Source organism: Salmo salar, chromosome 01 (genome assembly GCF_965601325.2).
Source record: "Salmo salar chromosome 01, fSalSal1, whole genome shotgun sequence".
Classification (NCBI taxonomy): Eukaryota; Metazoa; Chordata; class Actinopteri; order Salmoniformes; family Salmonidae; genus Salmo; species Salmo salar.
The window spans coordinates 54,327,729-54,340,585 of record NC_138291.1 but is presented as its reverse complement, the minus strand read 5'-3'; the positions used below and the strand labels follow the sequence as shown (position 1 = coordinate 54,340,585).

The 12,857-nt window shown below is 43.3% G+C and overlaps 1 protein-coding gene across 6 annotated transcripts in view; it reads right to left on the bottom strand.

The window, feature by feature from the left end:
- Positions 1-12,857, bottom strand: part of cpeb3 (cytoplasmic polyadenylation element binding protein 3) — a 77,860-nt gene that overhangs the window by 60,649 nt on the left and 4,354 nt on the right. The gene's annotated exons all lie outside the window — the stretch shown is intronic.

Genomic DNA, 12,857 nt, shown 5'->3' with positions numbered 1-12,857 from the left:
GGCACAGATGGCGATGGCTTTCTTACTGCCTCGTGCATTTGTGCGTGACGTCAGTGTGTAGTGTACTGGAAAGGGGTCTATAGGCTACATTTGATTAATGATTCCGGGCCAGTCGACCTCCAATGTCATCTGGACCGGCAGGTTCCCTATGGTTTTCCTTAACTCTGCACCCTTGTTCAGTCATGGGATGGGGCAGCCTCTTCTCCATGCAGATATACCACTGTGGCAGCGACAACGGTGCATGTCTTCTTCGGTGCCATTCTTATCTTTCCAGGTAGGTAGTGGAACCTAGTGGGAGCACAACACAATAAGACCGTGTGGTAACGCAACACCGTGACCTATTATTAACACCGTCATGTTATTTGCCGCTATTGAAAAACTAGGCTACAAACCTGCGCTTCAGCACTCCAATGCAGCAGCAGCGTCGCTCAATAAGGCATCTCGCCTCAGCATGAGCATTTTTGTACTCCCGCTCCTGGTCTGTCCTGGGTGCCAAAACACTGGTGTCATCAGCCACCTTTTTAGTGGGTAGCCACTGTCCCCCAGCAGGATGCCACCACATCCACCCTCTTCAAAACACCCGCTGGAGTGTGCGCTCCCGGAGGATCCCAGCATCGTGGGTGGACCCAGGCCACCTTGTCACCACGTCTATAATCTTCATCTCCTCGTTGCAGGCAAGGTGTGCGTTGATGGAATTAAACCCCATTCTGTTGACATGGTCAGAAGACGCCTGTATCCTGACATGAGTACAATCAACGCTGCGTCTCTTTGGTTAGGTAGGCAGACATGGTAACGAAGTCGGTTCTTTATGGCGAGTGACACACGTCGGATTGCCCAGTAGGCTGTAGCTCTGCTGACAACTATCACGTCCGCCACCGTGTTTTGAAATGCACCATTATTCCTCTCTGACACATGAACCAGCTGCAGCGAGAGCTCATCGATTTAAAACAGATCACGCCTGTTAAAGCGGAAACTCTCAATACACTCCCACCTGTATACAAATCCAGAAAGTTGCGGCGATCTCTTAATATTCGTTCCCGTCTAAAGGCCCACTGGTTGTTAAAACCAATAGAGAAAATGCACCACGTTCTGTTATTGAAATTCTCATTTTCTGTTTCTATGGAGAATAGTGTAACCATGGAGAATGTTCGATTAGACACCCTTGGGCTTTCGCCCAGGTGGTCCAACTGTAACAGTATTGCTCTCCTTGTCCCAACCTGGGCTTGAACCAAGAACCCTCTGAACACATCAACAACTGCCTGAAGCATCAGTGCCTATTTCTCCACAAAAGCCACGGGCCTTGAAGAGCAAGGGATACAACTACTTCAAGGTCATAGAGCGAGTGAGGTCACCGATTGAAGCACTACTGGAGCGCACCACTAACTAGCTAGACATTTAACACCTGTATTACAACAGGTATAATTTTTATGTCTGTGTAACAGTGTAGGTTCCGTCCCTCTCTTCGCCCCAACCCGGGCTCGAACCAGGGACCCTTGCACACATCAACAACTGACACCTCACGAAGCACCAAAAGCCACGGCCCTTGCAACGCAAGGGGAAACCCTACTTCAAGTCTCAGAGCGAGTGACGTCACCGATTGAAACGCTATTAGCGCACACCACCGCTAACTAACTAGCCATTTCACATCGGTTACATCTGGTGTAGAGCACATTTTACGTCCGACATAGAGTTACTTACGACCAACTGGTGCAACCGGCACGACCTATAACCAGGATATCAGAGTGGACTTAAGCAAGCATTTCAAGGTTACGAGCCCTTCCCAACAATGCAGAGTTACTTGGCTCTAGCGACTCCTTGTGGCAGGCCAAGCGCCTGCAGGTTGACTTCGGTCGTCAGTTGAACGGTGTTTCCTCCGAAACATTGGTGCAGCTGGCTTCTGGGTTAAGCGGGGGTTGTTAAGTAGGACGCATGACTCGACCTTCGCCTCTCCCGAGGCTGTTGCAGCGATGAGAAAAGATCGTAATTGAAGTTGGGAAAAAAGGGGGTAAAAAAAATAAAAGTGTAACACAAGAAAAATAAAATACACAAGAACAGAGCTATATACAGGGAGTACCAGTATCAGATCAATGTGCAGAGGTATGAGGTTTTTGTGTTAGATATGTACATGAAGGCAGGGTAAAGTGACTAGGCATCAGGATAGATAATAATAAGAGTAAGAATAAAGAACAGTAGCATCAGCATATGATGTGTGAAAGCGTGTGTGTAGTATGTGCATGTATGTGTTTGTGTTGTCGGTATGCGCGTGTGTTGTGTATGTGAAAGTCTGTGGGTTTTGTGAGTATATATATATATATATATAGTAGGATATCCAATCAAAAACACATTTTGACCAATGGGTAAAATATGTAAATTGTGTTGATAATCCTCGTAGAAAACCAAATAGTCCAAACCTGATGTCTCTATCAAAATTAGCGAGACTAAAAAAGTGGTTACATTTTTAAATAAAAAAACTGGAAAATTGCATCGCATCAGCTAGGCAGGTGGCTTCGCGAGAATTAAGGCTACCTGACAGGCTTACCATTGAACTCAACTTTCTTCTAAAATCCGGAAGACATAAAACAAAAAAAGAGATGAGAGATATCGATTTTAAGACATTTTAGTATATGCTGTTCATATTAATGCAAAGTTTGTGTTCTTTTTCAAAGCCTTTTACATTTAATTCCGCTCGTGTCATAAAAAAAATGTTTATTTGCGAGCCATGATAACAATTTGGAAGATGACCACAAAATGTAAAACCCTCAAAAGTGCTCTGTGCTTATTATCAGATGTATTCTATGTAGTGCTAAATACGGCTGCTAGAATCCTGACTAGAACCAAAAAAATGTATCATATTACTCCAGTGCTAGCCTCCCTACACTGGCTTCCTGTTAAGGCAAGGGCTGATTTCAAGGTTTTACTGCTAACCTACAAAGCATTACATGGGCTTGCTCCTACCTATCTTTCCGATTTGGTCCTGCCGTACATACCTACACGTACGCTACGGTCACAAGACGCAGGCCTCCTAATTGTCCCTAGAATTTCTAAGCAAACGGCTGGAGGCAGGGCTTTCTCCTATAGAGCTCCATTTTTATGGAATGGTCTGCCTACCAATGTGAGAGACGCAGACTCAGTCTCAACCTTTAAGTCTTTACTGAAGACTTATCTCTTCAGTAGGTCCTATGATTAAGTATAGTCTGGCCCAGGAGTGTGAAGGTGAACGGAAAGGCTGGAGCAACAAACCGCCCTTGCTGTCTCTGCCTTGCCGGTTCCCCTCTTTCCACTGGGATTCTCTGCCTCTAACCCTATTACAGGGGCTGAGTCACTGGCTTACTGGTGTTCTTCCATGCCGTCCACGGGAGGGGTGCATCACTTGAGTGGGTTGAGTCACTGACGTGGTCTTCCTGTCTGGGTTGGCGCCCCCCCCCTTGGGTTGTGCCATGGCGGAGATCGTTGTGGGCTATACTCGGCCTTGTCTTAAGACGGTAAGTTGGTGGTTGGAGACATCCCTCTAGTGGTGTGGGAGCTGTGCTTTGGCAAAGTGGGTGGGGTTATATCCTGCCTGTTTGGCCCTGTCCGGGGGTATCATCGGATGGGGCCACAGTGTCTTCTGAACCCTCCTGTCTCAGCCTCCAGTATTTATGCTGCAGTAGTTTATGTGTCGGGGGGCTAGGGTCAGTCTGTTACATCTGGAGTATTTCTCTTGTCTTATCCGGTGTCCTGTGTGAATTTAAATATGCTCTCTCTAATTCTCTCTTTCTGTCTTTCTCTCGGAGGACCTGAGCCCTAGGACCATGCCTCAGGACTACCTGGCATGATGACTCCTTGCTGTCCCCAGTCCACCTGGCCGTGCTGCTGCTCCAGTTTCAACTGTTCTGCCTGCGGCTATGGAACCCTGACTTGTTCACCGGACGTGCTTGTTGCACCCTCGACAACTACTATGATTATTATTATTTGACCATGCTGGACATTTATGAACATTTTAACATCTTGACCATGTTCTGTTATAATATCCACCCTGCACAGCCAGAAGAGGACTGGCCACCCCTCATAGCCTGGTTCTTCTCTAGGTTTCTTCCTAGGTTTTTGGCCTTTCTAGGGAGTTTTTCCTAGCCACCGTGCTTCTTTCACCTGCATTGCTTGCTGTTTGGGGTTTTAGGCTGGGTTTCTGTACAGCACTTTGAGATATCAGCTGATGTACGAAGGGCTATATAAATACATTTGATCTTGATTTGATTTGCTTATGTTACAAAATAAAACTTTTTAAAATATGATTTATATGTTAGAGAAAGACCCCACTGAACGATTCAGAAAACGCAAAATCCTATTTGTCTTGATAAAATGCATTTTATAACATAAGGAACCCTATATATAATCTTGTGATTATGCATCGAGTCGATGCAAGATTGGGTCAGTACAGATAGCCTGGGTAACAGCAGTCTTACGGCTTGGGTTTAGAAGCTGTTTCGGAGCCTGTTAGTCAGAGAGCGTCGGTACCGTTTGCCAGAAGGTAGCAGACTACGGATGGCTGGAGTCTGACAATTTTTCGGGCTTTCCTCCGACACTGCCTGATTTACACTGCGTATAAAACATTAAGAACACCTGCTTGTTCCATGATAGACTGATCAGGTGAAAGCTATAATCCGTTATTCAGGGCCGGTCCTTGCCGTTCTACCTCCATACGAGAGCCCAAACAATGCCGCCCCCCACAAAACTAGAATAGTCCCAGTAAACAAAAAGCCTGAAGTTAGGTTAAATGTAGGTTCTGAATAAAAGGTGAAAAGGTATTATCCATACGTTTAAAATATACATTTCCCAGAATGTTGAAAATGCATATTTTCTGTACATAAAAAAAGGCTCATTTCCAGTTGAATGAAAGTTGAGATTATGTATTTTCAGGATGTTGGGCTCCTGAGTGGCGCAGCGGTCTAAGGCACCGCATCTCAGTGCAAGAGGCATCACTACAATCCCTGGTTCGATTCCAGGCTGTATCACATCTGGCCGTGATTGTTCCATAGGGCGGCGCACAATTGGCCCAGCGTCGTCTGGTTTGGCCGCAGTCATTGTAAATAAAAATGTGTTCTTAACTGACTTGCCTAGTTAAATAAAAGGTTACATAAAAAATAAAAAAATAGTAAAAAAAATAAATGAAAAATAAATTATATATATATATATATATATATATATATATATATATATATATATATATATATATATATATATATATATATATATATATATATATACACTGCTCAAAAAAATAAAGGGAACACTTAAACAACACATCCTAGATCTGAATGAAATAAATAATCTTATTAAATACTTTTTTCTTTACATAGTTGAATGTGCTGACAACAAAATCACACAAAAATAATCAATGGAAATCCAATTTATCAACCCATGGAGGTCTGGATTTGGAGTCACACTCAAAATTAAAGTGGAAAACTTTGATGTAATGTTCTTAAAACAAGTCAAAATGAGGCTCAGTAGTGTGTGTGGCCTCCACGTGCCTGTATGACCTCCCTACAACGCCTGGGCATGCTCCTGATGAGGTGGCGGATGGTCTCCTGAGGGATCTCCTCCCAGACCTGGACTAAAGCATCCGCCAACTCCTGGACAGTCTGTGGTGCAACGTGGCGTTGGTGGATGGAGCGAGACATGATGTCCCAGATGTGCTCAATTGGATTCAGGTCTGGGGAACGGGCGGGCCAGTCCATAGCATCAATGCCTTCCTCTTGCAGGAACTGCTGACACACTCCAACCACATGAGGTCTAGCATTGTCTTGCATTAGGAGGAACCCAGGGCCAACCGCACCAGCATATGGTCTCACAAGGGGTCTGAGGATCTCATCTCGGTACCTAATGGCAGTCAGGCTACCTCTGGCGAGCACATGGAGGCCCCCCAAAGAAATGCCACCCCACACCATGACTGACCCACCGCCAAACCGGTCATGCTGGAGGATGTTGCAGGCAGCAGAACGTTCTCCACGGTGTCTCCAGACTCTGTCACGTCTGTCACATGTGCTCAGTGTGAACCTGCTTTCATCTGTGAAGAGCACAGGGCGCCAGTGGCGAATTTGCCAATCTTGGTGTTCTCTGGCAAATGCCAAACGTCCTGCACGGTGTTGGGCTGTAAGCACAACCCCCACCTGTGGACGTCGGGCCCTCATACCACCCTCATGGAGTCTGTTTCTGACCGTTTCAGCAGACACATGCACATCTGTGGCCTGCTGGAGGACATTTTGCAGGGCTCTGGCAGTGCTTCTCCTGCTCCTCCTTGCACAAAGGCGGAGGTAGCGGTCCTGCTGCTGGGTTGTTGCCCTCCTACGGCCTCCTCCACGTCTCCTGATGTACTGGCCTGTCTCCTGGTAACGCCTCCATGCTCTGGACACTACGCTGACAGACACAGCAAACCTTCTTGCCATAGCTCGCATTGATGTGCCATCCTGGATGAGCTGCACTACCTGAGCCACTTATGTGGGTTGTAGACTCCGTCTCATGCTACCACTAGAGTGAAAGCACCGCCAGCATTCAAAAGTGACCAAAACATCAGCCAGGAAGCATAGGAACTGAGAAGTGGTCTATGGTCCCCACCTGCAGAACCACTCCTTTATTGGGGGTGTCTTGCTAATTGCCTATAATTTCCACCTGTTGTCTATTCCATTTGCACAACAGCATGTGGAATTTATTGTCAATCAGTGTTGCTTCCTAAGTGGACAGTTTGCTTTCACAGAAGTGTGATTGACTTGGAGTTAGATTGTGTTGTTTAAGTGTTCCCTTTATTTTTTTGAGCAGTATATATATATATATAGAATGTATTTTCCAGATGTTGAAATCAGGCAAATTTTTTCTTCTGGATGAAAGTTGAAAATAAGTACATTTATAGACGTCTATGTTTGGGCCAAATCAAGGCTGGTCCAGACCGGACAAAATCTGACGTCGATGACTGGTTCAGATTTGGGCAGGACCAAAAACTCATGTGCGTGGATGTGGAAATCAAGGCCGGTCCGGAACTGCACCAAAAAAAGACGTCCAAAAGGCGTCAGCGTCGGTCCGTACTTACTGAGGTGTAGTCTACAGTGTTGCTGGAAATTTTATTTTATGAATGCCCATCTATGTGGTAAGTTTACTGTTCGTAAAACACCAAAAAACAACATCCGGACAGGACCAATAAAAGATGACCCAACTTTATCAGGAGTTGTCGCGAGCCCATTTGCAGTGTGTTTACACAGCGACAAATGCAGAAGTATTTTATTTTTCACTATGATCAGCTTGTCAAAATGTACAGATACAAACTACTGATCGTGACAATGGGGTGAAACTCCTGGTCAACAGATTGTACATTCCATATTGTCCATTTTAGTTTGACCTGTCCTGTTTGCAGGACATGTTTGTTTAACATGACAGCGCATTTTGTATTTGATTGAGCGCCATTTAGGTTAGGCTATTTGATCGGAGAAACCTGCATTATGTAAAAAGTGTCCGTCTCATTACACTGTCATACATTTTATATCCAGCCTGTAGGCTACAGAAAAGGTCACATACTCTTTCTACCATATACTATATCTGCTACATGATTTATGTTCGAATGTTTGTTTGGCAGAACTTTGGTGGAGCGCCGCAGAGATGCGTCTCTCCAACAGCACCCTGGAGAGGCGTGCTGGGAATGGACAAGCAAAACATTTTGGGCCCCTGCTTTTGGCAAATTTGGCACTGCTTATCAAAGGGCGGCATCAGCGCTCAGATTCCACTGTTTGAGAGAAATTGACATTGACGAGCTAAACTGACCAAAAACAATCTGCCGCCATAGGCGGCCGCCTAATCCTGTCTAATGAGACGGCCGGCCGTGCCCTTATTGATGTCACTTGTTGAATCCACTTCAATCAGTGTAGGTGAAGGGGAGGAGACATGTTAAAGGATTTTTAAGCCTTGAGACAATTGAGACATGGATTGTGTATGTGTGCCATTCATGGCCAAGACAAAAGATTTAAGTGCCTTTGAAGGTGCACCGGTTTGTGTCAAAAACTGCAACGCTGTTGGGTTTTCACACTCAACAGTTTCCCATGTGTATCAAGAATAGTCCACCACCCAAAGGACATCCAGCCAACTTGACACAACTATGAGAAGCATTGGTGTCTACATGGGCCAGCACCTTGTAGAGTCCATGCCCGGCGAATTAAGGCTGTTATGAGGGCAGGGGGGGGGGTGCATGAATATAGAGCACTGTATACGGGCAGGGGGGTACCGATGTGTATACAGCCGTGGTGATTAAGGATGAGAACTCTCTTGGTAGATAAATGTCTGCAGCTTACCATGAGGTATGCTATATCAGGTGAGCAAATGCTCAAGATTACTTTCACACTGGAAGCAGCAAACCAGTTGTTGTCTATGAAGACACACCCTTCTGGACTTGCCTGAGGCCACCTTCGTCCAATCGTGCTGCTGCATGGAGAAACCACTGAGTCCTACGTACATAGAGTCAGCCAGCATAGTCTCTGCAAGGCATATCATATTGCATTTTTATAATATTTTTTTACAAAAGGTGACCATATGTCTGCTCAACTGGGTGAGCTAGGCCTAAGTGTTAAAGGCCCACTGCAGTCCAAAATCCTGTTTTCCCCTGTGTTTTATATAGTATTGTACAACTGCTGATGAAACTAACAGATTTTTAAAAAAGATTTAAGAAAAAAGAAAAAAAGTGTGATTTCCTGATAGTTGCTGGTTGAAAATTCAATCTACACAGGACCTTCTAATCAGCAGGTTTGCATGAGCGGGAGTTGCGACAAATCTACAGTAAGGTACTTAAATTTATGCCGAGACATTTTATATTGATATAAAACAGCATCATTGGGCCTTTAACAGGTTTGTGAGACAAACATGGATTTTTGTCATTGTCAATTGAAGCACCCCTGTGCCAATCTAAGTAACATAATACCAAAATCCCCATCAAAATCCGTCAGTTTAAGGTAGAGAAATCGTCGCAATCCACTGCATCTGCCTATGTCAGTCAGCCTTCCGCATCTGCGGTGGAAGGTGGCTGAACTACAGCGGTGTGTGTCAGACTATGAGACATCCCGAAAATCTTTCTTCTCACAAAAATGTTTGTAGTTTCTGAACGGTTTGACCTACAAAAATATGACCACTTTCTGGAAAGGGGAGACTAATCAACATGATGTCGTTCTCAGTTTTTCTCTACGATCCCCAAAAGTGTCACGGACTCGTCTGAAGTCGGTAACGCTGATGTCCCAACTTCTATCTGTGGCGTCCAAACCGTTTAAGCTACAAACTAATATGACCCCACTATAGAAAGGGGATAGTTTCACGACAGTCTTTTTTCTATTTATTAATGTGTTATTCAATGCGGTTCTATGGGCTATCGTAGTAAAGGCCAAATTCTAGATTTTATCAACCTTTTATTTTTATACCTAAGGGGTCCTAAAATTCAAAATCAAAATAGATAAATGATCCATGGTATGATAATCTTAAAACAATTCCATATGTTAACTTACAACCCAATGTCAAGTCGACTCATTTCAAATTAAGGCGTCTTCTGAGACGCTCATGTGACTTTGTTTTTTAACTTATCATGGACATGTTAAGTTGAATTCCACACATTCCTGACCTTTTATCCAGCAGCCAACAACAGTTGGGTATGAGCACATGCCAGCACAACCAGGACTCACCCTGCATTCATGTGACATACTGTATATGGGAAAGAGATTAAAGAATAGCAGGTAGACTAGACTTGGCACACAGCATCAAATAAAATACAAAATATTCATCACATGCTTTGTAAACAACAGGTGTGGACTAACAGTGAAACGCTTGCTTACGGGCCCTGCCCAACGCAGAGAAAAATATATAAAAAAAATAATAAACGAGTAATAAATACACAACGAGTAACAATAACTTGGCAATATACACGGGGTACCAGTAATGAGTCGATGTGCAGGGGTACGAGATAATTGAGGTAAATATGTACAGTTGAAGTCGGAAGTTTCCACATGCCTTAGCCAAATGCGTTTAAACTCAGTTTTTCACAATTCCTGACATTTAATCCTAGTAAAAATTCAGTTTTAGGTCAGTTAGAATCACCACTTTATTTTAAGAATGTGAAATGTCAGAATAATAGTAGAGAATGATTTGTTTCAGCTTTTATTTCTTTCATCACATTCCCAGTGGGTCAGAAGTTTACATACACTCAATTAGTATTTGTAGCATTGCCTTTAAATTGTTTAACTTGGGTGAAACGTTTTGGGTAGCCTTCCACAAGCTTTCCACAGTAAGTTGAGTGAATTTTGGCCCATTCCTCCTGACAGAGCTGGTGTAACCAAGTCAGGTTTGTAGGCCTCCTTGCTCGCACACACTTTTTCCTTTTTCCTCCAAACACAACGAGGGTCATTATGGCCAAACAGTTCTATTTTTGTTTCATCAGACCAGAGGATATTTCTCCAAAAAGACCATTTTTGTCCCCATGTGCAGTTGCAAACCATAGTCTGGCTTTTTTAATGGTGGTTTTGGAGCAGTGGCTTCTTCCTTGCTGAGCGGCCTTTCAAGTTATGTCGATATAGGGCTCGTTTTACTGTGGATATAGATACTTTTGTACCTGTTTCCTCCAGCATCTTCACAAGGTCCTTTGCTGTTGTTCTGGGATTGATTTGCACTTTTCGCACCAAAGTACATTGATGCGAAAACACCATGGTCCCATGGTGTTTATACTAGCGTACTATTGTTTGTACAGATGAACGTGGTACCTTCAGGCATTTGGAAATTGCTCCCAAGGATGAAGCAGACTTGTGGAGGTCTATAATGTTTTTTTCTGAGGTCTTGGCTGATTTCTTTTGATTTTCCCATGATGTCAAGCAAAGAGGCACTGAGTTTGAAGGTAGGCCTTGAAATACATCCACAGGTACACCTCCAATTGACTCAAATAATGTCAATTAGCCTATCAGAAGCTTCTAAAGCCATGACATTTTCTGGAATTTTCCAAGCTGTTTAAAGGCACAGTCAACTTAGTGTATGTAAACTTCTGACCCACTGGAATTGTGATACAGTGAATTATAAGTGAAATAATCTGTCTGTAAACAATTGTTGGAAAAATTACTTGTGTCATATGCACAAAGTAGATGTCCTAACCGACTTGCCAAAACTATAGCTTGTTAACAAGAAATTTGTGGAGTGGTGGAAAAACGAGTTTTAATGGCTCCAACCTAAGTGCATGTAAACTTCCGACTTCAACTGTACATGTAGGGATAAAGTGACTAGGCGACACGATAGATAATAAACAGTAGCAGCAGCGTATAAGATGAGTCAAAAGAGTCGGTGCAAAGAGGGTCAATGCAGATAGTCCGGGGTAGCTATTTGGTTAACTATTTAGTGAGTAGATTCACCTATTTCTGAGGTTGGAGCATGTTCAAAGCAGCCTGTACAATACACATTTACTATATCCGACACAATATTTGAGAACAAACTACTAATGAGAGATGACTCCATTGTGTGATCGCATGTGCTAGTAATTGTGAATATTCTTCTGACACAATCTGTAAATGAGAGGGCCTAGGTCCTAGGCTGTCACAACTTCACACGTTTTCACTGAAAAATACTTTCCAATAACTGGCTGTCTCTGAGTCCTATTTTGGACATTGAGTAGTAACAATGCTTGAGTCACTATCTGTTCAGGGTGTTGGAGACAAAGGGGCTTCACAGAACACAATGTACTATATGGGAAAACTGTGCTGCAATGAGTTTAAAATAAATGAAGTCTGCATTGTTAGCAGTGACAGCAATGCTGCGTTGCTTGTAGGTTTTCATTCTAAGTCTTGTGCTAACGTAAGCCCCCACTCACAAACCATCAGTCATAATAAGCAGGAACAAAAATGGTTTGGTATCGGTGTAAAGTTCTACAAGGCCTATATATCTCCATTAAACAATGCCTTTGTCTCTGCTTTTGAACAAGGAGATATATCGAGCCCAAGTGATAGCCTAAAAAGAATGGGAAGATGGAATAGCATTTAATTGGTTTGCGTCTGAGGTAGCTGTAGACATCTGATAAGGCTGCGCCGAGACAGCACCGATCACTGACTAACAGCACACATGACTCCTAGGTTATCTCCACTGCAGTGCTAGCAAACTAGGCACGGAAAATGTGAGACTTACATTCTATAGTAAAATACTTGCTTGAAATAATACAGTTAATGCCTCAAAAAGGGACCTTACCCTTTCAGCTTTGGCCTAGCTAAAATACCCTACAATTACTTTTTTTTTTTACATAAACAATTAAATATTCTATGGAGTCACAATTTACTGAACAGACACGGTTCATTACTTGGTTGTCAAGCGACTGAAGCCTATTGCAATTCTTTCATTTCTGTCTCTCGGCTTTCCAAAATAACTAGGACTGAAAAAAATGAACTACTGGTCCAAATATTATAATTGAAGTCATGTGATACTGTCTACAGCACATTAGGCTATAGCGACATCAAAGTAAAGAGTTTACACAGTCAGAACATAATTCATTTACAAACCAGTAAAACAGGGGAGGGTGAACGGATATAGGAGAGTTGCAGCAATGTTTCAAATGTCACTTTGTTACAACATAATTATGACTAATAATGTATAGCGATGCGGATACTTCCATTATAATTTGGTTACAAAGTACTCCATCATCATATGACAGCAGCACGCAGCTCGGCAGCGTGTCGAAGAGCCACCACACACTAGACTAAAAATAGGCAATCACATACGAGCAGTGTGCCCTTTAAGAGCTATTCCAAAATACATACATTCATTTTCCTCAATAATTGCAACGATTTTCACAAGGATAGTGTGGGATGTGACCTCCAGCGTCGTTTTTCAAAGTA